This window comes from Takifugu rubripes, chromosome 12, assembly GCF_901000725.2.
Source record: "Takifugu rubripes chromosome 12, fTakRub1.2, whole genome shotgun sequence".
In the NCBI taxonomy this organism is placed as follows: domain Eukaryota; kingdom Metazoa; phylum Chordata; class Actinopteri; order Tetraodontiformes; family Tetraodontidae; genus Takifugu; species Takifugu rubripes.
The window spans coordinates 5,001,631-5,025,756 of record NC_042296.1 but is presented as its reverse complement, the minus strand read 5'-3'; the positions used below and the strand labels follow the sequence as shown (position 1 = coordinate 5,025,756).

Below are 24,126 nucleotides of genomic sequence, written 5' to 3'. Positions count from 1 at the left end.
GAGAGAGAGAGTCCCTGTGTGTGTGTGTGTGTGTGTGTGTGTGTGTGTGTGTGGGTGGGTGTGTGTGTGTGTGTGTGGCAGAGAGAGAAAGTGACCATTTCACTTGCAATCTTGCATACACAGGATTATGGGAACACTGGAGTATTTCCTCTGCAGCTGAAAAGAGCTAATTTAAATCCTAAAATGAGATGTGGAGAGGACAGCGGCTCAGGGACAAAATAGTGTCTTGGAATTTTTGTCATGTTCAACAGAAGTGACCCCTAAAGTCCCACTTTTTGGTTCACTAAATAACCCTCTTCCGCCTTTCTTTGGACGGCCTCCTCTTGTCTTCTAATTGGAGGTGGGAGTCACCTGGAAGGGTGCAGGAAGACAGAGGAGTGACAGGTAGTGTGTCCAAAGATGAAATGAGGGATGGATGATGAAACCATGAGCTGTCAACAATGAGGAGCGTTTGAGCACTAGAAGGTCGACTTTGGCAACGCTTAACTTTAACCTTCACACACACGCACACGCACGCTACATTTGCAACTATTACTATCTGTGTTCTTCTTATGACCCAGCATGCCTTGCTTCCTCCCGGAGACAATTCTTTTCATGGCAATCCACTTTTAAAGAATGGTGGTCAATGAGGATAAATATTGGACAGAATTGTTCGCTGAATCAGCGGTTTCCCTCTACCATCTAAACTAACCCGTGTCGGGGGGTTATCAAACAAGTCGGTATATAAAATAAACACCAGCCCTGCTGCTCTGTACGCACGTTACCTGTTACCTTGGTAATACATCATTAAATACCCTGTGACAACATTCAATTTGTTTAGTTATTGTTCTTGGCTTTGAACAAAGTGGGAGGTTTTCTCTGTCATTTTGTCAATAAGCATTTATACATGCAATCTTTCCACTTCCTTCATCTGTGTTTTAGGCATTCACTGGCCCTTCATGATCCTAAAAAAATCACATATTTACTAACTCAAAGTATCGGATTGCAGAAGTAATGTCTCTGGTAATGACAAAAGTAATGGGAGAGCTCTGTGGTCATACCTGGAGCGCTTCGGAGAGGATAAGAGTAAACACTGATGTGGGTTTCTGTACTGTCATCCCTCAGGTGAGCCATGGTCACTGCATCGCATTAAACTGGCTGCTGAGAACAGCATTAATTCAAAGGCTCAATACCCAGCATGGCGTGCAACTTAACCTCTGTAAATCCTTTTTGGTCATTAAGGAAGCCCTCAGAGAAAACCAGCTCAAGCGACCTGGCCCCTTGGATGTTCTGAAGATTGGTAGCTTTGATTAACACGCACTGGTTCCCATTCTGCTGACTCATTCTGGGACTGGCCCTTCTCCCCATCTTGTTTGAATAAAGCGGCAGATAAAGTGTTCCGTTCGGTCGAACAGGGCTGGATGGTGCGCGAAGGGCTAATGAGAGACTCAGAGCGCGGACCGCCTTTAGGCCTCGGTCCAGGTTGCCACGATAACTTCTAGATCAGTTGGGCAACAGCTGACGACAGGCAAATGTAACCAAACCTATGAAGCTGTGTGCATCCGAACGCACGGCTAAATGGGTTCCAGAAAGACACCCCCACACATAGAGAAGCAACAAAACAAAACAACCCGACTCGTTCGCTATCCAAAAGCAAACATCTCTCTCTCTCTGCTCAGCTGGTGTAAGTAGGACGCATCAATTTTTGACGCCTCCTCTGTCTCTCACTCACTCCGTGGCGTTGACCGCAGCACCTGTCGGGGTGACGCACAGGATGTAATTTCCCTCGACGTATGGAGATGCCACCCACCGATTCAAAGAACTCATCACATCTTCGCTGCCCTCCTGCTCATTTGTGGACCCTTTTGTCTGCGTCTCCATCCATCTTTCTCCCCTCCCGTCCAATCTCTCTTCTGGGCAGCGACTCTCCGCCGGCCGAGTGTCATCCGTCTTCTAATGTATGTGATATGTAATAATGGCAGAGGCAAAGGAACGCATAGGCAGATGGATGCAGGCCTGGCTCAATAATGACAGGGAGATTAAATGGCACAGTGAAGGCCTGGACCTCCCGATTCGGCACTTTTGAAGGCTCCATCCCTCCACGCACACAGCTTCGCCAGTATCCTGTGCGCTTGTCCTGTGCTGATATTGCAGCCTGGACTCATCATATTGAGTTGGCGTTTCCAGTGGCTGCTGGATGTCATCCATCACATACAGGCTTAATTAGGTCTGCACAACTTTCTTGTGAACAACAACCAGACTGACGCATGGAAATCTGCCTGCAGCCACAGACAGGTGACGTAAAACGCCTGAGCGTGAGCGGCTGATCTACCTGACTTGAACCATCGTGAAATTCTTCTAAATTGGGATTAAATTCTGACCAGAGGTGCTGTGACAGCAGGGCTCCCATGGTTCCTCCCTAGTGTCCTTTTTAACCGCGTCAGTTGGAAGACACGGGTAAAAGTTGCAGTTTCACCAAATGAAGCCCGTGATAAATGTCAGGGCAGTGAGTGTGAGGGTCAAAGGTCACCATGACAGAAAAAGGTGTCAGATCAAATGAGTCCAAGCCTATACTGGGGGCTTACACTCTGGAAATGCTAAATAATTCACACAAAAGGGCAGTTGTGAAAAGCTTTAACTAACTGAACTAACCTATTCAATAATGAATGGGGGGGGGCTGATTGTTAGCCTGCGTTGAATAATATACGTTCATTTTAGTCAAAGCTAATATTTCTTTGCAGCAGACAAACCCACCTGGGATTCACTGCATATAAATATTTGGGGCTGGAAATACCGAGACAGATAAAAATTCATTTTGTATTCTCAGACTCAAACGTTACGTCCTCCCAGCTGCTGCATGTCAGCATGTGGAGGTCATGAGAGAAGATGCTGATAGTTAAGGACATGATTCCAATAAACAGAGACAGCGAAGAAAAGGAAGGGATACCATCTGGCAGTGATGGCACAAAGAGAGGGCAGAAGGTTGGGAAATAAGAAATCCAGGGGAAGAGAAGTCAAGACAGTGAGAGTAAAGATCGAAAGAAAACGCTGGAGCGACGAGACAGATGGAGGGTCCATACAGGAAAAATAGCACCAGTCCAAATTAGGGACAGATTATGGATGACTTGCAAAGCAAAGGCTATAGCTGGTGGCTTTGAGACACTGTATAAAAGATGGAGGCCCGATGAAAGAGCCAAAGGCAAGAGGGAAAAGCAAGAAAAATTAATTAAATGAAAGACAAGGAGCGAAAAAGACTGGGGGGGGGGAAAGGAAAGGTGTTTTCCACGTGCGTGCACAAGAAAACGCCAAGATGGTAGATGAAAAGGGGGAAAAAGTTGGACAAATGAGTCTGAAATGAGAAGGAAGGAAAGCCCGAGAGACAACAGACATACGAAAGGGCAGCAGAGTGGCAGAAATCAATTCCCTTTGGGGGTCACAAGATCAGGGCAGTGGAGTGCAAATGCTATATTATGAACTCTCAGCGGGCTGTGACCGCAATACAAGTCATCATTCTGCCCTGGATGTGCAATGAAAAATATCCCCGTCCCTCCCGTCCGAGACCGCAGCTTGAGGGGTCGACGTCAGGAGTGATCGCCAATACGAATCTAGTGCTAATCAATATGTGGCCCCTTTTTCTTTCTGCCAACAGGGGACCCACCGTCGGTTGCTTAGTTGTAGATTTACGGCTCAATTCGGCCGATTTGACCACCCTGACAGTCAGATATTGGGTATCGATAAGGAAAAGAACTTCCCAGGCTTGACGCATTTCCCTGCAGTTATCCCAGCACTCTGGCTGGCTCCAGCGAGCCTGAGACGTGCCCATTATTTGATGATTAGCGTCTCTAAATTGCCTGTGCCAGCAAACTGATAACCTGTCCAGTGTGCCCGGGGGATCGGGGGTCGAATCGCAGCGGTTAGAGCTAATCCGAACAGTCATCGGATGAAAAGAGGATCGAAGTTTTAAGCAACCCATTTCACCTATTCATGAAAATCACCCCGGGGTGTGTTTGATATATATCACCCTTTTCATACGAATGCACTATTTATGTACTAAGCCAGATGTGGCTGATCGAGCCCCCTCAGCTGTCGTAAAAGGCAATTTTCAAGAGGTCTGAAAAGCCTTTTTTTTCCAAGTGGCCTGAAAAGCCTTAAGCCACCCAATCACCGCTCCACCATGAGGGCGAGGACTAATCAGAGAGATTATCACAGGATGGACAGACACAAAGCTTATTATTCCAGGAAGATCCACGTGTCACCGTGGCCGCAAAAACTGTAAAAAGCAGCTCAGCAGCAGTGCAGGCGCAAACACTCGTCAGGCCACGTGTGCGCCCAAGATAGTGGCGCTCATTTTCGGCGGATACACTGCTCTTTTGTAGTTAATGGGCTTAGACAGGACTGAAGAGGATTGCCAGCAATAATACTTCCAAGTTCTGCGGTTAAATTTAATTGATAACATCACCTCGGTGGCCTGGGCACGAGTCCTCCTCCACTCATTCTGTGGTGAATCCACCCTCTGACTCCTCTGTCTCTCTCTCACATACGCTGTTGATGTATTTCAAGGGGCAGCGGTTTGATTTTACCTTTGGATCCTACAGCCGGTAATATTTCTCACCATAAATGACTCCCATGCAGATGAGCAGATGCAAACACGCCGTGCCCAGGGCTTCTTCATTATTTGAATTCGCATAAGCGCGGCTGAAAAACGACCTCCCGACAAACGTTCAGTCCTAAACCGGGAACAGGCGACCACCTAATAGGCAGTTTGTATTTATTCAGTGCCTTAATTCTCTCTCTTCTGCCTTATTTTTCATACTCTCTGCCCTCAAACTGGCTGCTTCAAAGCCACTCTAATTGCATTGGGGATCGGCCTTTAAAGGGTTGCCATGGTGACCAGCAGCGGCTCATGCCACATGCCTCACTCGCTTTCCTTACTTTTGCTAAAGCGTTATCGCTTGATATCTCCCTCGCTCTCTCCTCCTCTTTCATGCGTCGCTGTTTCTCATCTACTTTTCCACTTCACTCCATTCACCCTTTAATTATTTCCCACTATTTCATGCGGCTTGATGAAACACACACACACACACACACACACACACGCACACACACACACACACACACACACACACACACACACACACAATCATGCACCAACCTCGTCTCAAGCCCTAAACACACAAGGCTTTGTAAGCAAGTGGTGCAGCATCAGGGTGTGAAGCGGAGTCCAGCCAGAGTGGGAGCGCTTCATCGCAGCTGGCCAATGGCAAATATGTTCTCAGCGGCGGCTTTCAGGCAACCGTTTCAATCAGGAGAACGGCCTTAAACAGTCTGTTCCGCTTTTTTTTTTCTTTTTTTTTAAGCTGTAATCAGTAAGGTAAACAATCAGGAGCAATGCGGCACCATGCTGTGATATCTACATAACAGCAGGGTTATTGTGATGCAGCCATTTTTAGGGTATTGGCGAAATGGCGATCCTTGTAATAGCAGATCTGTATCTTGGGATCCTCAAGTCCAACTTAACACACTCTACATTTTGTGGAGTTGTGCACATCGGTTTGCAACCCAAGTTCCACTTGGTTTTCAGGCAGTTTAGTCATTGTTTTTGATTAGCTGGCTGTTATCTGGGCTGCCTGCTGTTTAAACTGCAAACAAGCCTCTGTGTGTGTGTGTGTGTGTTTGTGTGTGTGTGTGTGTGTGTGTGTGTTGGAGAACATTGATCTGCAGCCATATTCAGGTACTGATACAAAGCCAGCGCCAAGGGAAGTCAGAGCCCCGGCAAACTCGCCAGTTTATATCACGCGTGCGCACATTCGTGCACACACAAATGTCCTGCAAGCACAAACAGAAATATGAGCTATTAAACGTGAACATCCCGACAGTGCCAGCGAGCACTGGGCAGTGTAACCTGAGCAAGAAGGAGACATTACTGTACCTCTTTCCCAAATGGGGCAGGGACTTTCTCATTTTTATTTACGTTGTTTTGTTTTTTTCTTTCTGTCTCCCTCCGTATATGTGTGCGTGCATGTATGTGTGTGTGTTTGGGGGTGGGGGTATGCATGCTTCTGCCACTTGTAAAGGTGATATCGGTAAAAGCTGCTGATTTAGCCACTTCCTCTTCACGTCATCAGCCTAAAAAAAGCCACGGGCAGAGCTGTGGTTCCACCTTCCTACCCTCTTTTTCACCAGCCTCTTCTCCCCTCCGGCTCCTCCGCCATCTCCATCCTCAGTCGACACATTCCCTTATGCCATGCGTCCTCCCTGAGTGCCGCCATGCCATTTCCCCCTCTCAGATCTTCACGTTCTTCAGCCCAGTCTGCCACCAATCTCCCGTCCCTTCATGCTGCAACTTTCTTGTTCGCTCTCCATCTCGCTGCTTCTGCTCTTCAATAATTCAGATTGTGTTCGTCCTGCTGTAAGTGTGTGAGGTGGGCGTCCCATCAGAGACCCGGAGCGGGAGCCCGAGAGCGCCAACATCGCTGACGGGAAAGGCTCTGCTGGTAAAAGCCAGCTTGTTCTGAGTGCATGTTTTTAGAAGCGCTGCTCTGCATGTTTAAATATGGACAAATGGTTCGCAGTGGCTGCACTTTTATTCCGAAATGCATGTGTGCATGTCGATACAGGAACAGAGATGGAATAAAAAAACGTCTTCAGGATTCTGTCGAGAATGAAGACCAGTAAATTAGAATTTGCTGATGTGAAAAAGAGAGTACGATCAGACCTCATGTAACCGGAGGATTTTATATTGAGTAGGAATTCTGAATTCCCTCCAAATCAAGGTTTAAATAACCCGACATGGACATTAAAATCCAATATATCTGCATGATGAGCTGCGCCTGTTTCTGGAGTTATTTTTGACAGCTTCGTGAGCGTGTCACCCACCATATTATTCCGGATTTGTCACAGGCCTGACAGGCCGTGGCTGAGCGGCGGATGTCCATAAACACGGGCTCGCTCTGAATCGCGAGGGCGGCTGCGATCCAAGTCCGAGTCACGTGTCCGAACCTGAGCGTGCACGTTCCCCGGATCTCTGCGGATCTCTGCGGATACACGCATGCAGATGGCGCGCCACTGAAGTGTGTGATGGAACACAAACACCACGATGATCATGCAGCCGTTGACGGCCGCTGTCTAACACTGTTTTAGGAGCCTCTTTTGGCGCCTGGATGAATCCGGCCAGACATTTGATTCTGAATTTTCACTAGTCTGAGTGTCACAATTACCTCTTGACCTTTATGCATCAGACCCCACCAGCTCGATCCACTGGGTCGTAAATATAGATGGTTTATCCTCCTTTTGCCGTACCTAAACTGCAAACATCTACAGAAGTAACTGACGTCGCTTTGATGTGAGTAGGTGGGAGTGTCTGGTGTATCTGCACGGAACCAGGCGGCAAATCTCCACGACCGACTCACAATCGACTTAAAATGTTGTGAGGAGTCACACAAAGGCGTTGCGGAGCAAAGTCTGAGCAGCACTCTTACTCTCCCCCTCCGCGCGGCAGCGAGGGGAAAGTGCTGTCGCGTGACGTGCACGCGCGGATGTGCACGTGCAGCCGCCGATGCCCGACTTCAAAAGCAGTGCCTCCACTTTAATCTTCGCTCCTCCTGCACTGCGGACCTCAGGAAAGACAGAAGAAACCCGGGCTTCTTCAGACACTCCCTTCCTCCGCAGCAACGTCCTTCTGTCTCTGCTCTCCTGCCGGGAAGATGCCGAGGCACGCCGACGTAACCACCCGCTCCTCCTCCACGTGCAATCCCAACCCTCGTCAACAGGCCCGGGCTCTAACCTCCTTTTTGCTCCCTCAAAATCGCTTGGCGAGCGCTTGGCGAGGTGAACCAATGTGTCGAGCATGTTAAGACAGCCCGGTGGGTGCCAGGCCACGGGGGTTGAAGAGGTGGCATTAAACTTTGTGATTTCCACCTATTCCAATTGGAATCTAGTGATTAGATGTGACATTAGTGGCCGCGCCGAATATAAAATGAGGAGGTGGGAACAAGGACAAACATCCAGCGCGGTTTCTGAAGACGGCTGTAATTGAATCTAAGGAGGCTGACGGGTGTCATGGCAACCACTTCATTTCCTTACATCTTAAAAGTTGCAGAAACCATGAATGGTAGCTCACTGGACACCAGAGTGAGGTAATTCCCCAGTTGGGTTTTATATTTCATCCTTGCATGGATTTCCAAAAACCCAGATATAGATCTTGATCAAATCGTAAATCCTGTCTTTCTTGGTTCAAAGGCTGCACACTCTTCAGCGACTAAGGGTTTCACAAAATAAATGTATGTTTTCCTGTACATGTTGTCCTTCAAAGCAACTCAAGTGGAAGAAAATGAAGGATAATTTTTTTACACCATGGTTATTAAATCAAAACCAGCTCGATCACCAGATTTGTCTGCATCTGATTGACTAGATGAACTACATGCACTGAACAACCAGACTCAGAAATATTCCACTGATTTGGGACGCTGTAGAGAAGTTTGTAGCCAAGGCCATCAAACATGCTAGGTTAGCTTAGTATTCGGGTTATCCGCCATCGACCGGTTCATGTTACTATCCAAGACTGTCTTGGCCATTTCCTCTATAGAGAGGACATTTAAAATTGGCTGAGTGATCTTCTAATCTTTTGAAAAGGGAGCTAATTCCCCCCAAAAGTGAATGTCAGCCTCAGATTTGAGGTTAAGTCTGAGTCTGAGATAAATCTACTCGCCTTTGGTCCAAAGCAACCCTCAGGTTCCTTCAGCTCACTTAAATTCTTTCAAACTAAACCTCCATACAGAAGAAAACCCTTATAAATCTGATCACATGCTGGACAGGATTGTTTCTTTTCTCTGATCATGGTTTTCAATGAGTTCACCTTTCGCCATTGCAGCTTTAAATCACATGACTTCATCCTCTTCCTTCCCCATCCTAACCCTTAACCTCAGCTAGGCCTGCAGCTTCCCTCATTCATTCCCCCTCCTGCACCGGCTCCTCTTAGCTTACCCCGTCCCTCGTCTCCAAGGCGTTTCCATCACTGCTGACCTGAGCTCATCTCTCTCCGTGCCACTTAAACTCCCTGTTGGTTTCACATTGACCCTCACCTTGTCTAGATGGCCTCCCACAACTGATGGAGTGATGCAGACATCCAGGACATCGGGGGAAGACAGAAGGGGAACGGGAGGCAGAAGGGAGCAATATCACAGAAAAGAGGTTCAAAAAAATAGTAAGTGACAGGCGATCACATGGATCTAAACTGGGGGATTTCAACGCGTCCACAACTCTAAACTGCAAATAAGGAAAAAAAGTTATACTGTGTAATCAGGTCACTGCAAGAAGACAGATGCTTTTCTTCTTCTTTTTTTTTTTTTAAAGCCATCCCTTTCAATTATTTGTCATTTATTAGAACTGAGTAACGGTCTAAATGGTTTTGGCACAAATTTGTCCGCCGGCAGCCAAAAGGGAATTAACTGTATACTACTACAGTCGAGGCTGTGACAGAAAGACCTGAGCAGCATGTAGAAAAAACAGGCCTGGCTCATTGAGAACAATCCACATCAGGGTTAGGATGGTCTAGGTGGGTGGGGGGGCATGCATGCTCACATTAACAAGCCTGGGGGGGGGGGGGGGGGGGGGGGGGGGGGGGGGGGGGTCATGCATGCTCGCATTAACAAGCCTGTGGTTAATTAGCCGCACTAACCCATACTCACACTAAATGTTTTACTGGGTGGCAAATGAGACTCACACGTTTCTGAGTGCACACACACACACACACACACACACACACACACACACACACACACACACTCTTATGGGGATGGTGAATGTTTTCCAATAATGGATGAAGTAGGTACCAGAACCCTGGCTGTGCTTGGTCTCTAATGGTCTGCAGCTTTGGGGCGAGTGTGTGTGTGTGTGTTTTACTTATTTTCACCCCCCCTGCAAATGTTAATGTCTTTGCCACCAGCCTCTGCAGTGAGCATCGCAGTACAGTGTTGCTACTAACGCTAATAATGTAGCTGCTAATGCTAGTAGTTCATAACATATACCGGTATACTTTATTCTCGCCCCTGTTATTATTGTCCATTCCAATTCCAGGGTAAATGGTCATTAACTGTGGCTGTCAGGCAGGGACCAGGGCCCCGCTGGTACTGTGTCAGGCCACAGGACCTCTGCCCCTGTGTGGCGTCCGGTCAGAGCCGCGTGACAGCTGTGGGTCCCCGTGTTCTCCTCCTGGCAGCAGCTCGGGCCTCTGGTCCTCCAGACAAGACACATTTAATCCCAGCTGGCCCCGTCTCGCAAATGACTGTTGGTGTTCAAATGACAAACCAGAGTTTCAGGACACAAGTGGCCCATACACTGAGTTCGCCTGCTTATTATTGTGTGGAGGAATTTTGACAACTTACTTGGCAGTTTTACAATTCAATTAATTGCTACAAAGATGCTAATTAAAGCCTGTGGTTCCTCTGGATTGTTTCTTAATTGATTTCTATTATCCATGGTTCATCGTCCTCTCCCCATACTTGTCATACTAAGAAAAAAATGGACTGAAATCAAATTTTTCTCCAGCTACCACGGAGGGGTGAGGTAAAACTGCTGATGACATGTATTTGTGGTGACGCACGGTGGCACATGTGACACAATAATGGACCCCCTCCTCCACAGTGTGATTAGAGGGGGCTCGGCATTGTTGAAGGTGTAAAGGAGAAGCTTTCAGGGGGCTGCATTTGCCAGCCCCGGTGAGGTAATTGCCGTTAGCTGCAGCACTCTCACATTCACTTTACCACACCTGAGATGGGAAAACATGATAAGGGGATTTTTTTTCTCAACATTTCTCTCCAAAACAGACCCCTTGCAACGCTTTGAATCGAAGCAAAAAGACATTTAACTGTGCCTCAGCGCTGAATCCGCACGTGTTCCCTTAAAGACACTTTGAAAGCAGAAGCCTCGCTCCTCAAATGTCTCTTTTAGTCTTTCCTCCCAGAGTTTGGTTGCAAAACCCTGATCCCCGCTTCCATCCTGGCGTGACTCAGCGCCTCGCTGATCAAACATACAGGTTTTCCTCTCCTCTTTTCCCTGCTTCCTCCCTTTCTCGCGCTTCCTCTCTGACAGACAACTGGAGGCAGCCGCACACAGGCGGCTTCCTGAACGCACCCCTGGGGGACCGAGTGTGTATTCGCCAAAAAGTAAGAGGCGTCCTCCAGGAGGAGGCTTTTCAGAAAGGTAGCAGGCGAAGGAGAAAAATAATGAGATAAGATCACAAACACCACTCTTTGTTTCCCCTTCTCTCCTCGAGTGCCAGCGTGGCTCGGAGTGCGTATTCAGGACACAATGAGGCAAAGTTTTCTTTGATAAAACTCCACTTATTTTCTGCTTTCATTGTAATTTTCCCCTCGACTGCCCATAAAACCTTGAATTCACCTCAGATGCAGTCAAGCTTATCACCTGACATTTAAGTTTTAAGAAGACATTGCATATTTATTAAGGAGCAAAAGTGCTTGAAACCATGAGTCTATTAGGTAAGACGATGACTAGCGTTGCAGCATAGAAGATTAGTACTCTTGATGGGGTACCAGTGGCAGGTATTAGCACAGTAGCTTGTGAGAGGGCTAAACATTGCCCTTTTATTAGATAGCATGAGAGGATGAGATCAAATGACATTAACCCTCGCAGCATCAGCTGCCCTCTCGGCTCCCAGAGGTTAAATGTTCCTGTCGCGGTTCCTGATGAAAACCACGATGCGTTTATTAATTAGCATGTAGAGAAAAAACAATCCGAGACTGGAACTCGTTCATGTATATGGTGCAGAAGGACACAACGCACAGCAGCAAAATAGACCCCGACAGGAGCAGATGTAACAATTACCAACACATTACAAATACTAGCGGTGCTGTTGTTGCTATGGTGAAGTAACCTTATCGCTGCGTGCCATTTAACCTCATTACGTGACAATTTTGGATGAAAGCGACGGCATGAATGCCCTTAATTTACTTGGTTTGTGCTGGTGAAGAGTACATTTCTCTGTCATTATCCTGTTAAATGCCGTCAAAATAAATGATTCGCCTCACCGATGCTGTTTGGATTGGTCCAAACCCAAGCCACTGTAGATAATGCTGACATTTCCCGTCATTCAAATAACTGATAATTGTGTGTTAGTTTGTCCAGCCTGAGGTCTCAAATTCTGGATATATATATATATATGTTCTGGAAATAACTATCAGAGTCCCTCACTCACGACTGATATCAATATTGCAAGCTTTTCAGCGGGCATAGGCATGTCACCATCAGTGAAGCCAGGCAACAATGCCTTCAGGAGCTCTTGCATTATTCAGAGCCCAACAAGCGCTGGGGTGCTGCCATTATCTATTTAAATCAGAGCACAGGCATGTCCCTCTGAAGCCGTGCACATGGGTTTCCACCTGCCCTTCTTGCAAGAGATAGAAGGGGGGCTGAAAAGGTGAAGTGTGGGACCGGTCGCCATAGCGGACGCCAGGAGGAGTGATGAATGTTGAGGTCAAAGTCAACAGGGAAAAAGGAGAGGAACTAGCTGAGGCAGATATGGAAAAAGCATTAGGGAAATATGCAGGGGATGAGATGGGGGAGGAGGGTAAGGAATATGATCCATAACGGGGAGAAGGGGGAGGAAGGAGAAGGAGAGAATGATGTGTGAGGAAAGTAAAGTAAAGAGCATGGAAGGAATGAGTGAGAGAGAAACTGCATACATGAATACATTTTTTTTTTAAAAACAAAAAAAAAAGGCACACCTTGAGAGGAAAGCCAGGCTAAATAAAAAGAATGGGCACCTCATGAGGTAGCATTTAAAGAGTCCTTTTCTCTATCAGCTCACATCGCTCTCTGCTCCTTCCCCACCTGTCCATTCATCAAAAGACGGCCGTCCCTTCGTCCTGAGTCACTGGCACAATTGCTCATCCACTCCATTAGACCATCGGCAGATCCCTCTTTATTCCCACTCCCTCATCCTTTCCCCTACTAATCATTCCAAAGTTAAATAAGAATCATACCTTGCCGCCGTTCATTTGTGTTTATTTACGGAATACCACAAGCAGTTCCAGAAATAGGACAGGAAGTAAGCGTACCTCGGTAGTATCTCTGAAGTAAAGTGAATTAAGTAAACTATTTTCTTTTAATGTATGTAGGTTTCTGACCAATCAGTGACCATCTAGCGTGGCACCTGGAACAGCTTGGCAATAAGAGCAGTATTTAGTGGCAGTAGCGTGCAGCCAAGGCGAGTTGGGTAGATACCCCGCTGTGAGAAGGGGGCAAAAGGCATCACCTTGCGGGGTGATTTTTGACGGCTGGATATTTCAAGTCACATAAAAGTGATGATGATGAAAGATGGTACTGAGTCTGGGCCACGGAATGGAAGAAGAACAACAAAAAAAACCCTGTCATTTTCTGCCCCGTGTCGGGTTTCTGCCCCTAACGGCAGCTAAGTGCTACTTAATCGCAGAGCCCGAGCTTTAAACAGAAACGTCACTCCACCAACCGACCGTGACAAAACAGGCCCCTCTGTCTTCGAGTGCTTAAGTAAAAGGCGCTTACAGAGTTAAAGACTGTAGCCCACAGCTTTAAGCAAGAAGAATGCGGAGCGTGTTTCCGAGCACCTCCAAAACGACCGATTTTGTATTCCCAAAGACCGTGAACTGATTTGTTTCTCGCCACATTATGCAATTGTTTCTCCACAAATAGGAGGGAAATGTGCTCCCACAAATGTCTCCCAGTTGCCGCGGAAGACAGGCCGCATGACACGTCTACGCCTTTGACAATTATTACGGAGCGGGTGGTGCAGACGTGTCTCAAAAACAAAAGTCCCGGACGTCGTTTCTCAAGAGCAGGAGACATTGTGATTATGTTAGCTGTTTAAATTCTGGAGTGCACTCAGAGGCCAAAATCAGCCCCATTTTTCATCGAGGGGGACTCCTTTTACTCAGCTACTGATAAAAACGAAGGCTGCATGGTCATCAATCCGTAAAATCGTCAAGTCCTTTAACTCAAAACAAGCCAACTCAGTAAACACACCCACGCGTACTCCAGTATTCATATATGGACGATATCTTTATGTCATTCCTGTCTTCTCCGCTCGATTACTTCTTTTGTTGACATGCTGCACTTCCCAATGTAACCTACAATCGCTGCAGCATTAGCTCACTTGTTCTGTCAGTCAGAGAGGAATGAAAGGGCCCAGCCGACACACACACTAGCCAGACATCTACCGCCCCACCAATGCACACACACATTTCGACGAGCGCTCACGCACGGAAGCCAACGGAGTCCGGCGTGCAGAAAAGGCCGACTCGTCCGGCTGTGGACGGCCAATGGACTTGGGGCTTAGGGCTCGCTACCGTGAAAAGGGGAACAATTTCATGCCCAAGTGCATCAAAGAAGAGTACACAGGGAACAAGAGCAAACAATTTTTCCACCCAGATAGGTTACAGCAATTACCCTCGCCTCTTTAACCTTGCCACTCGCCTGGAAGCCCTGTTTCAGGTCCCATCCGCAAACACGGCTCCTATCGGAGGATCCGGGCTGGACGGCCATCTTTCTCCATGTTACATCATTTTAACCACGATGAGCAATTGTGGATAAACCGTGGGGGTGTGTTGAGAGGGGACGGCAATTACGAGTTTAGGTTGACCCATTATCCTGCCATAACGGCGCTGAGTGTGATTAAGTGATCATCATTCAGCGTCCAAACACAGCAGAGGAGAACAGTAGCTCCATTACAGCAATGGAGTTACTGTATGAGTATGACTAACAACTAAAAGAGCTGCGTGTCATTGGCTGCTTTCTTGTGAATAGCTGCCTGACATTCTAAATCCACCACAGAGGAAGAGTCTAGTTTATTAGTGTTTGTCTCATGGCCAAGAGTGTAGAGACAGCAGGTCAGCTCAGACATTAGCATCTCAGGGTCGTACACACTCGTAGACAGGGTCGCATCATTCGATGCACGACAGCTTTGAACCACAATGAATTATCCTGGCTGTGACAAGAATTGTGAATCAATGCGTGCCTTCACCATTTCCAGGCGTTTGAATACCAATTGAAGCCCCCCAGATGACCCACAGTGTGACACTACCGGCATGATATTAGTGTCCCCAGCACCTTCTGTAAAAAAAAAGACAAATCGCAATCGAAAAGGTTGCTGGAATAAAACGGTTGTTGGAATTCGGTCAAGTCGAATTCATTCAATCAATCAAATCAAAGTCGCAGGTGCGACGCTCCGATATTCCCAGACAAACAGGCCTCAGCACCTGTGTGCAACATGCTGTCTGTTGGAGCCATCAGAAACTGACGTTGAAGGCTTTGCGTCACTTCTACATTAATTCCAACAGCTTTCCCAGTAATCTGCCTTCGGCGGCGGGTTGTGTTCTGACAGACTTTGACAACCCTAGTCTTGGCTAAGAACGGGCTGAATTGGTGTGCTTCACGCCGCTCGAATAGCAGGGATGTAAGGCAAACCTGATCCACCTGGCTCCACTCACTTCAGTCGGAGTTCTACCTTCTATTGGCGCTCCTTCCAAGAACCACAAACAGGTGTACATGTTGGCATAGCATGTTTATTATCGTGAAAGCAAAACCATGTGAAGTGCACAGGCCATGCACGACAAGTGTTCCGCAGGTGTTTTATTTGAATCATTGATATAATGTAAAGATGCAGATTACAGTTTAGTGGCTGTGATTGACCTCAGGGGAAGCCTTCCATGAATCGCCCACTTTCCTTCGCTTTTGTGTGGAAGGGGAGCCCCCCCCCCCCCTCAATAATTGCTATAATCAAAAACACTGCGCACTTTGTTGTGCGAGGTATTGCCAGGCCTAGTAACAGTAGCCACGGGGGTGGGGGAGCGCATGATCAATTTAATGGAAGTAAATGAAAATGACATGATTCATTCCACTTGTGCCGCTGAGTGACGTGGCCGTTTCACTTTGCATCTGGAGGTGCGTTGCGTTGACGGGCCTGCTTTTGGTGAATTCACCTGCTCGTTTTATTTAGTTTTTTCCCCAACTAACATCAGAATCTAATCATCTCATCTTTGGCCTCTCAGGCGGACAGTAATCTCCCTCTTTCCTTCTGTTTGGGGGCGACACAGCTGAGGGTGCAGCAACACTTTAAATGACTAATGTTGCATCCACTGATTAACTTAAAGGTAAATGTTACACTGTTAATTAGCATGGGGATATTATCAAGCAAGTCCAATTATACCATGAATCACGGCAGCTTCTTCAGTCCTTAAATTAGAAAAAAACAAATCAGTGTCCTGATTATTTAGATGAGAACGATGGCTGCACCTCACTCACTTCGCTCCATATCTGATCCTTTGAGCTGAACAGCGACCAGTGTCTTTATATCCATACTTGCTATTAACATACTTTGATTTCTTTCAATTCCAATTACCATCAAGGGATTAATGACATGGCTGCAAACAGCTCCGATATTCACAAACGCTGACAGGTTGATGTCTTGGTGGATCAATGTCTTAAAAACGGAGACGATAAAACCTCCACAGCTTAATATGGTGGAGAGATGGCTGCCAGTGTTGTTTGTATCTCTGAGAGTCGAGTAAAAAGATACCCAATGCCCGATCCGAATGGTCTTTATTAGTATGCAGAATGGCTTGTTTGTGGTCTTGTTGGGTGCAGTTTATAAGGGGCAGCTCTGAGGGGCAACAAGAGGCACTGAGATAAGCGGAGATGATGAAAAGAGAAGAGCAGACAGGGAAAAACCTCTTTTTTTTGGCCATGCAAACATGCATATAGGCACACTGACAGCAGATATCACCATTATACATTTGCATCATGGTATAAAACGCATGCCCTATAGAAAAAACTCAACTCGCCGTTGCACAGATTTTCACATCATGACATCACCATCACCACCTAAACCCCAAATCGTTAAACTATTGTAGCTATCAATCAGCGGTTGTTTCTGGAGTGGCGTTCTGAAGATTTAAAAGATAAGATGGTGGGATCTTTTGGTAATCAGACCTTCTCAACCCAAAACTCAGAGCTAGATCTGTCGGCGTATTATTGAACTACCTTGACATCGGCATGGTCCCGAGAGGATCCTGCATAGACTTGGGTGAACCCCTTGACTTTTACCCTGTGAACAATAACCGAAATGGCTTTTTTAATAAAAGTGATGGCGCTGGTGTCACTCTTCTGCTCAAAACTCTTGATAATAATAATAATAATAATAATAATAATAATAATAATAATAATAATAATAATAATAATAATAATTCTGGCGAGCTGTGGAGGGGGAGGGGCAGGCGTCACAGGAAGGAATGTTCTGGTGCTCCAGCAGCGACGGTACACCCAGCAGAACATTGTTGCCTTTGCATTGCTAGCCTTGTGTTATTTGTTGCACTATCGGGGGGTTTCGATCACTTTGGTAGCTTAAAGGCTCTTCCGTAACTTAAAGAAGGAAAATAGTTTTGAAATAAGTGGCTCCTTAAATCTAAAGCCCAACTAACTCATGTCGAAACATGGCTGATTTATGATGATTGAAATGGCAAATGCATCCTTGTTAACATGCTGACATCATGGCTCCCCAACCTCTGCGTGCTACTGCAGAACACTAAACTAGTCTGGTTCTTTGATAAAACTTTAATACCCTGCGTTATAAATTTTAATAAATTAAATCCACTTAATTGTAGCTCTAGAAAGTGCCAGTGCTCCGACTTTTTCCTGAAAGGGAATCTTTTTTTTTTTCACATGTCACTTAATCTTTAATCTACCCCCAACAATCTCCCAATCTCTGACTGTATATAAGAGACAAAAGAGATAATAGGATCTGTGCAAATGTGCACAGAGCAACCACAATAAGCTCAGGGAAATTCAAGCCTATCGGCTGCCAGAAATATCTGATCGATGTGGACATATCCGGGCTTTATTCCCACTCGGCAACGCGCGCAGAATCGTACTGTAATTACCATTGTAATTTGCTGCCAAGTGTTGTGGTAGCATAGCACAGCGAACACAGTTATGTGTTATCAGTAGTTTTACTGTTAACTTAATAAACTCTGCAGTTCAGCCCTCTTTCCATCGGTTGTAAAGGAAAATATAGGAACATATAGCTTCAAATTGAAAGAGAGGTGCCTTTGATTTAGAGAGGCTCGTTGCAAGTTGGCATAGAGGCCATTACACCAATGCTATTCGGTCATTGTTTGATTGTTAGACGCTCTTAGTTTTCTTCATATTCAGGGGGAGTGGGTGAATATCTCAACAACATCACAGCCTCGTCTCCACTGAAACAACCCCCCACGCTGCACGCACAGATGAAGATGCAGTCTGAACTCACAGTGCATTTAGAGGCCACTGATGCTCTGGTTCATTCACATCTGCGCACGCACGCACGCACGCACGCACACACAAACACACACACACACACACACACACACACACACACACACACACACACACATACATACACACCCTCCAAATTATCTTATGAATTCAGCCAGTATATATATTTAAGGTGCGCAGAGAGCAGCTCTGTCAGTAGCTGAGATGGTCCCCAGCAGCATTGGATCCTGCTCTTCAAACTGCGTCCCACACTCGCGGTCCAGTCTCCCATAAACACAAGTTGATTAACGAACGTGCAGCATCCTAAACCACCACCGCGTCACCTCCGCTTGCCCCTTCCCCCCAGTCCCCCCCGATCCTAGAGAGGTGCTCTAGGATCGGGGCGGTCCTGTGGTTGGTATCCATGCGCCGCGCCTGTATGCGTCTTTCCTTTGATTAATTAAGTCACTCTTCACCTCTGCTTCGCGTCAGAAACGCGATCCTTGCGCAGTGGGCTCATATTCCTCTCCGGGACATGCAGACGTGCGCGTTGACACGCACGCATACGTGCACAGGAGCGCTTTTCACGGTCAGCGAACATTTACGCGCGGAAAGAAGTCGGCGATCAGCAGCATCTCTCGGGTCTTTAGTCAAAATGTGTGTTTTCAGTTGACACGCAAAGGCAGTGGGAAATCGGCGTGTGTGCCGATGTGGAGGGGTGGGGGTGGAGGTGATTTTCTTTGGGGGGGGGGGCGTCGTGCGGTCCCCAGTGGTGCAACTTCTCATCTTTTTTCCCCCTTTAAGTTGACACAACTGGGAGCCCCCACAACCAAACAGATCACTGTTGGCTGCAGCACAAGCCAGTTTATCTTCCCTTCCTCCCTGTTCCATCCAAGAGCCGCATGCACAGACCAGAGCGCACCGATACGTGCGCCTTCAGCCCCTCGGTCCCATCCCCAAAATCCTCGCGATGTTCTTACCTTAAAGTCGAGCCTCGTCGGGGCTGTTTCCGCTGGTCACTGATTCACTGATGTAACAGAAAACACGCCTATTCCGCAGCTCCCGGCTCGCTGTGGAACGTTGGTTGGAGAGACAGCAGTGAAAACAGCGGTTCTCTCTCTCTCTCTCTCTCTCTCTCTCTCTCTCTCTCTCTCTCTCTCTCTCTCTCTCTCTCTCTCTCTCCCTCTGAAATATTAGTGCCAACCGATTGGTCCACGGGACCTTCGACGGACCCTCTGCGCACCTCGAGGAGGGGCCGACAAATAAAGCAGTAATATTAATCCATCTTGCAAAGGTATTCTGCTCTGACTGTGAAGACGCGCGCGCGCCCTCGCGCACGGAATATCGATTTTATCCATTCAGAGAGCAATATTTGCTGCACAGTCCGCACCATGAAGAATGCATTTAGGAAGAGCCTCGCAGCAGCTGTTTCGACTCTAGAGCCTAAAGTGCAGTTTAGGCGCACGCGTGCAACCTTTTCTCAGCCCGTTTCAGCCTGTTCTCACACCCTTTTTACGCCCTTAACCGTGCAGTCAAAACCACAATTTCCCAGATTCTCACCGGGATGTTTTTAGCAGCCATTCGGAACGCGGCATCACGCTTAACTTAGACTGCGGCTGCCGTAAATGGGTCAGAGACAGGCAGAGTGATGATAACGTCTGGTTCTCCATCGGCCTTCGGGCCAGTTCCTGATTGCATAAGTGATTTGAGGCAAAACACAGTTGACCGACAGGATGTCCAATATTTGCAAATAATGACACATTTATGTCTCGGACGGTTGCTAAGGACTCCATCTGGCTCGCATAAACTGATGCTGGGAGCATCAGTTTATGCTGTCCTCAGAACTTAAGAGGTCTCCATCTCACCATCCTCCGTTCAACCGGGACTGTTTAGAGGCAGGGACTATTTTTGCCGTCGCTCTCAGTTCAACTGAATGATTCATGGTTAAAAAGCATTCGGATCTTTCACCTCTCTTTGTTTCATTTGCAAAACCCAGTTTACGCCCTTACAGGCCTGATAAATGTTCATGACCTCCAAAATGAACGCGAGGCTTGTGTTTTCTCACAATTGTAATTGATTGTTTTACCGCATTCCCTGTTTTTCTTGTCACCCCCCGCCCCCCACACACACACACACACACACACGCACACACAAGCGAGCACTCAAACTTTAATTTATTCCCACATCACATGGTGCTAAAAACAGCGTGTTTAGAAAAGATTTTAAAAAAATCATTGCAGGGTGAGGTTGAGGGTGATGCATCTTTTGGGTCCCTCTCCTGGAGCTGTCCTCCAGAACTGGTTTCAGCACCACGGTCAGAGACGCCTGATTTCTGCTGGGCTCCTTTCTGCTGCTCTCTGCAACCTTTGAGGTCACATCTGTCCCTGACTCAAGTCGCATTCCGGGACGTTTCCAGGTTGTTGGGAATGGTCATGTGCATAGATGCTGGCTCTTCCCCACACCAGCCCTGGGAGTGCATGTTGTTGCCCTACCGTGATTACTGAGGCATGGTTAAGGCCCGCTACCATCGACCAGTGTAGTGTAGTGATGCTCAACACCACATGAGCCTCATTATCACGGCGTGGCTCTGTCTTCCAGACTCCACTGGACTGGTGCTCTGTAATGGTACACCTTATTCCAATATACCAATCCCACTGAGATGTGAACTGCACACACACATACTCTCTCTCTCTCTCTGAACAGGCAACGGGCCAATGAATATTTATAAGTTCACAGGGTCAAGGTGTAATATCCACACTTTCAGCACCCACCCCCCCTTCCCTGTGTATGTGGCGGGGCATTTATCACCAGGCGCGATCGTTTAAAGCTCGGCCTTGTGCTGCCTGCCTCAGAACTGGCTCACAGAGTTTGTTTATCTCTCCATTTGCATCAGTTCCAACTGGATGCTGCAGCCAAAAGCAAGAATCAGGGCCATGACCTGAGATAGTGACCTATAGAGAAAGCCCCTACCTGCTACTTCTTTTATTTTTACATCCTGAAATTGAATACTGAGATTCTTTCAGGTCAAATAAAAGTGTGGTTGGGTGTGGACGGTTCGTTGATTATTGGGAGAAACTGAATATAGATGCAAATGTAGATTACAGCTGTACCTGAATTGATTACCATGCACACATGATGAGCCCTGTCCATATTGTGCACCCCCCCATTACACACACCTTGAGCCTTTTGATGTGATAAAACTTGCAAAGCTGCTTTGTCCTCCTTTTCTAATAAAGCTGTCATCAGCTGCCTTTGTGCTCACCCGTGGCTCGGCTCCAATAGGCTGGGATCAATAACGCTTGTCAGGGAGCGCTCCTCTGGCATAATGTGGGGGGGGTGACACATGGTAAGTAAAACACAGAATGGATCAACGGGCAATGCTCTGACCGGATTTAGAGGCAAAATCCCAGATGAAGCCAGCAGGTTAATCAGCAGAAAATCAGCATCGAGCCTAATTGACGGCATTGTCCCCGGTGGTTTTGCTTTAGTTCCTGTTGGCATCGCTGGGTTCCAGACATCAAGCGTGGACGTAATCACTCACGTAGGCTTCAGCTTCAGTTATTGAAGGGTATTTGTGTGAATTTGATTCAGGTCGGGCTAAATGCTAAAAGACAAAAATGCTAACAGTGGATCCTCTGTGGTGAGGTCCATCTATAGCACAATACATGGAGATTAATTAGTCCTCCCCTTGGGTGAGACAACGCTGAGTGATTAGGTGCAAAGAAGAGCCTAAATGGACCCATTGCATCGAGACAAAGAGGCCAACTGAATGGCCATGGTAGAACAAAAGGCTAATCCAGCTATCATTCGATGTTATTGTGTTTTTTTCTTGGCAGCGCCATTAGGGTCATGCATATTTCATCAAACAACACATGAGGCAGTGGAGACCGTCGCTCATGCCAGGTTGACATCTTCACTCTCCACACGTGCCGTTTCGTCTGCTGGAAACGCCGTTCATGCCACCGAAGGGCGGAAAAAGGCTGATCTCCAGAACTGCCGCGTCGTGTCACGTGGCGGCGTCCCCTAAGAAGCAGCGAGATGTTTTTTATGCCTCGCTTATGAATTTTGCAAGATATTACAAGTCAGAAAGAAACATTTTCATCCCTCAGAGACGCCTTTGTGTGGATGGAACGTGGTGATGTCAGAGTTGTTCGGAGCTTTGCCGTGAAGTCTATTTTTGATTCCAAGACTAGTTTGTTGTTTGGAAGAGCGGCACAAGAGAGGGCCTCTTTTTAGATTTTCAACTGCGTTTTAACCGATGTTGAGATCGAGATTCGTGGCCAGGGGTTGAGAATCATTGCAAATCATCCATTGGCAACCGAAATATGCAGAGAACCTGGGGCCACTTCTTGGATTTTTCCGCCTTAAAATTGAAACTTTTTCCCTCCCTGGAGGCGTCAGAGTTGCAAAAGAGAAGAATTTGTTAGTCAGATTTATGGAACAAAACTGAGCAGGGCTGCAAGGCGTAGCATATTTATCATCCATGACTAGTCACATCATTGGATATACAGATAGGTCAGAGGTCATCGTCCAGCTCCTGGCTGGTTAGAACAATTTTGGTGGCAGCAAAATGAACAAAATGCCATCAACACAAATATCAATTCCTTAAAGTGAATAATTAATATGAGGCTGAATAGAAGGAGGTCCAGCCCGCTTTGACTTATTTATTTTCTTCGTTCTGAATTGGGCCGTGGGTGCCTTTAATCATTCAGCAAAGCGAGGTTTATTTAACAACACCTCCTTTATTTGTTGCTGTGGTCAAGATCACATGCGTGGGATCGTTCGTCTGCTTTCAGCGTTTTCCTTCTTCTAAAGGGGACTTTTGCTGCCGAGCCAAATGGATCAATTTGCTTTGCCGTTTTCGCCTCTGCTTCCTTTGAGCCCACCGGGGCACGCCTGTCTGCACGCATGCCGTGTACTTCTCGAAACGAGCGATGAAATCTGACACCTTCCAAGTCCATGTTTGGCGTTTTCATTCCGCGCCCATGATTATGACCGCCGATGTCCCAGCTCGTCAAAGACAGAAGTGGAAATTCAGACCTGCGTGGGATTGAAGTTGAAGCTTGCAATTACTTTTAATGACGCCCGTGTTGGCGAGGGTCGAGACGCGGAGCACGGAGGGGGAAAATGCTTCTCCTTCATGGGAGAAAGAGTCCCATTACTCTCTGTCCTTCCACCGTCGCCGCTCGGCTGTGGATATAATGGCCAAAGAAAGACCAAGGCACTAAAATGTCGCGCCGAGTCACCGTCAGTTTGCTGAGTTTACTCGGTGTTGGATGGAACCAGTCAACTACCTGATGATGCATCACTGACTGAGGAGAGAGCTTCCTTATAAATGCTAACTCACCTTCACAAGGTGGCCCAGATGCTGCTGGACATCATACAACAACACAATAGGCATCCATCTTGCACAAGGAACATGATGAGCCAGTCTCCAAGCTCCAGTTTTCACCGATGACGCGTTTTGTTAGAAAGTTTTGATCTGAACTTCAACACTGTAATGTGGCCACTTTTAGGTTAGCTACTGCTGCACTTCCACAAACAAGGCCTGATCGCAGCCATCTGGACGTCTGACTCCATGAGAACGTCGACTTTATAAAGAAAACAGAGGCTGGCTTTGCTGCGTCCGACGGATCAGATCTAAACCGGCAGACTTCCAGATCTGCCTCACCAGCCCAAGCTGCGTCCCACTGCGTCATCTGGTAAAACTGCAACCAGTTATTGGGGCAATGCATCCAAAAACCACTGTTTTACAACTGCTGTTGTGGAATAAACAGGACACAAAGAGACTGCAGCTTTATCTAAATACTCAATACTACTTTCAACTACCATCATTCCTTTTAAATTGGTGTCAACCCAATGAAGTCC

General features: G+C 47.1%; 1 protein-coding gene across 3 annotated transcripts in view; it reads right to left on the bottom strand.

The window, feature by feature from the left end:
• dlgap3 (discs, large (Drosophila) homolog-associated protein 3) overlaps positions 1 to 19,372 on the bottom strand; it is a 72,780-nt gene extending 53,408 nt beyond the window's left edge. For 2 of the 3 annotated variants that reach the window (XM_029844834.1, XM_029844838.1), the window contains exon 1: positions 19,239 to 19,372. The gene's annotated coding sequence lies outside the window, so the exon portion shown is untranslated. The remainder of the gene's footprint in view (positions 1 to 19,238) is intronic. The other variant, XM_029844835.1, reaches the window with a different exon arrangement.
• Positions 19,373 to 24,126: the final 4,754 nt, after the last annotated feature.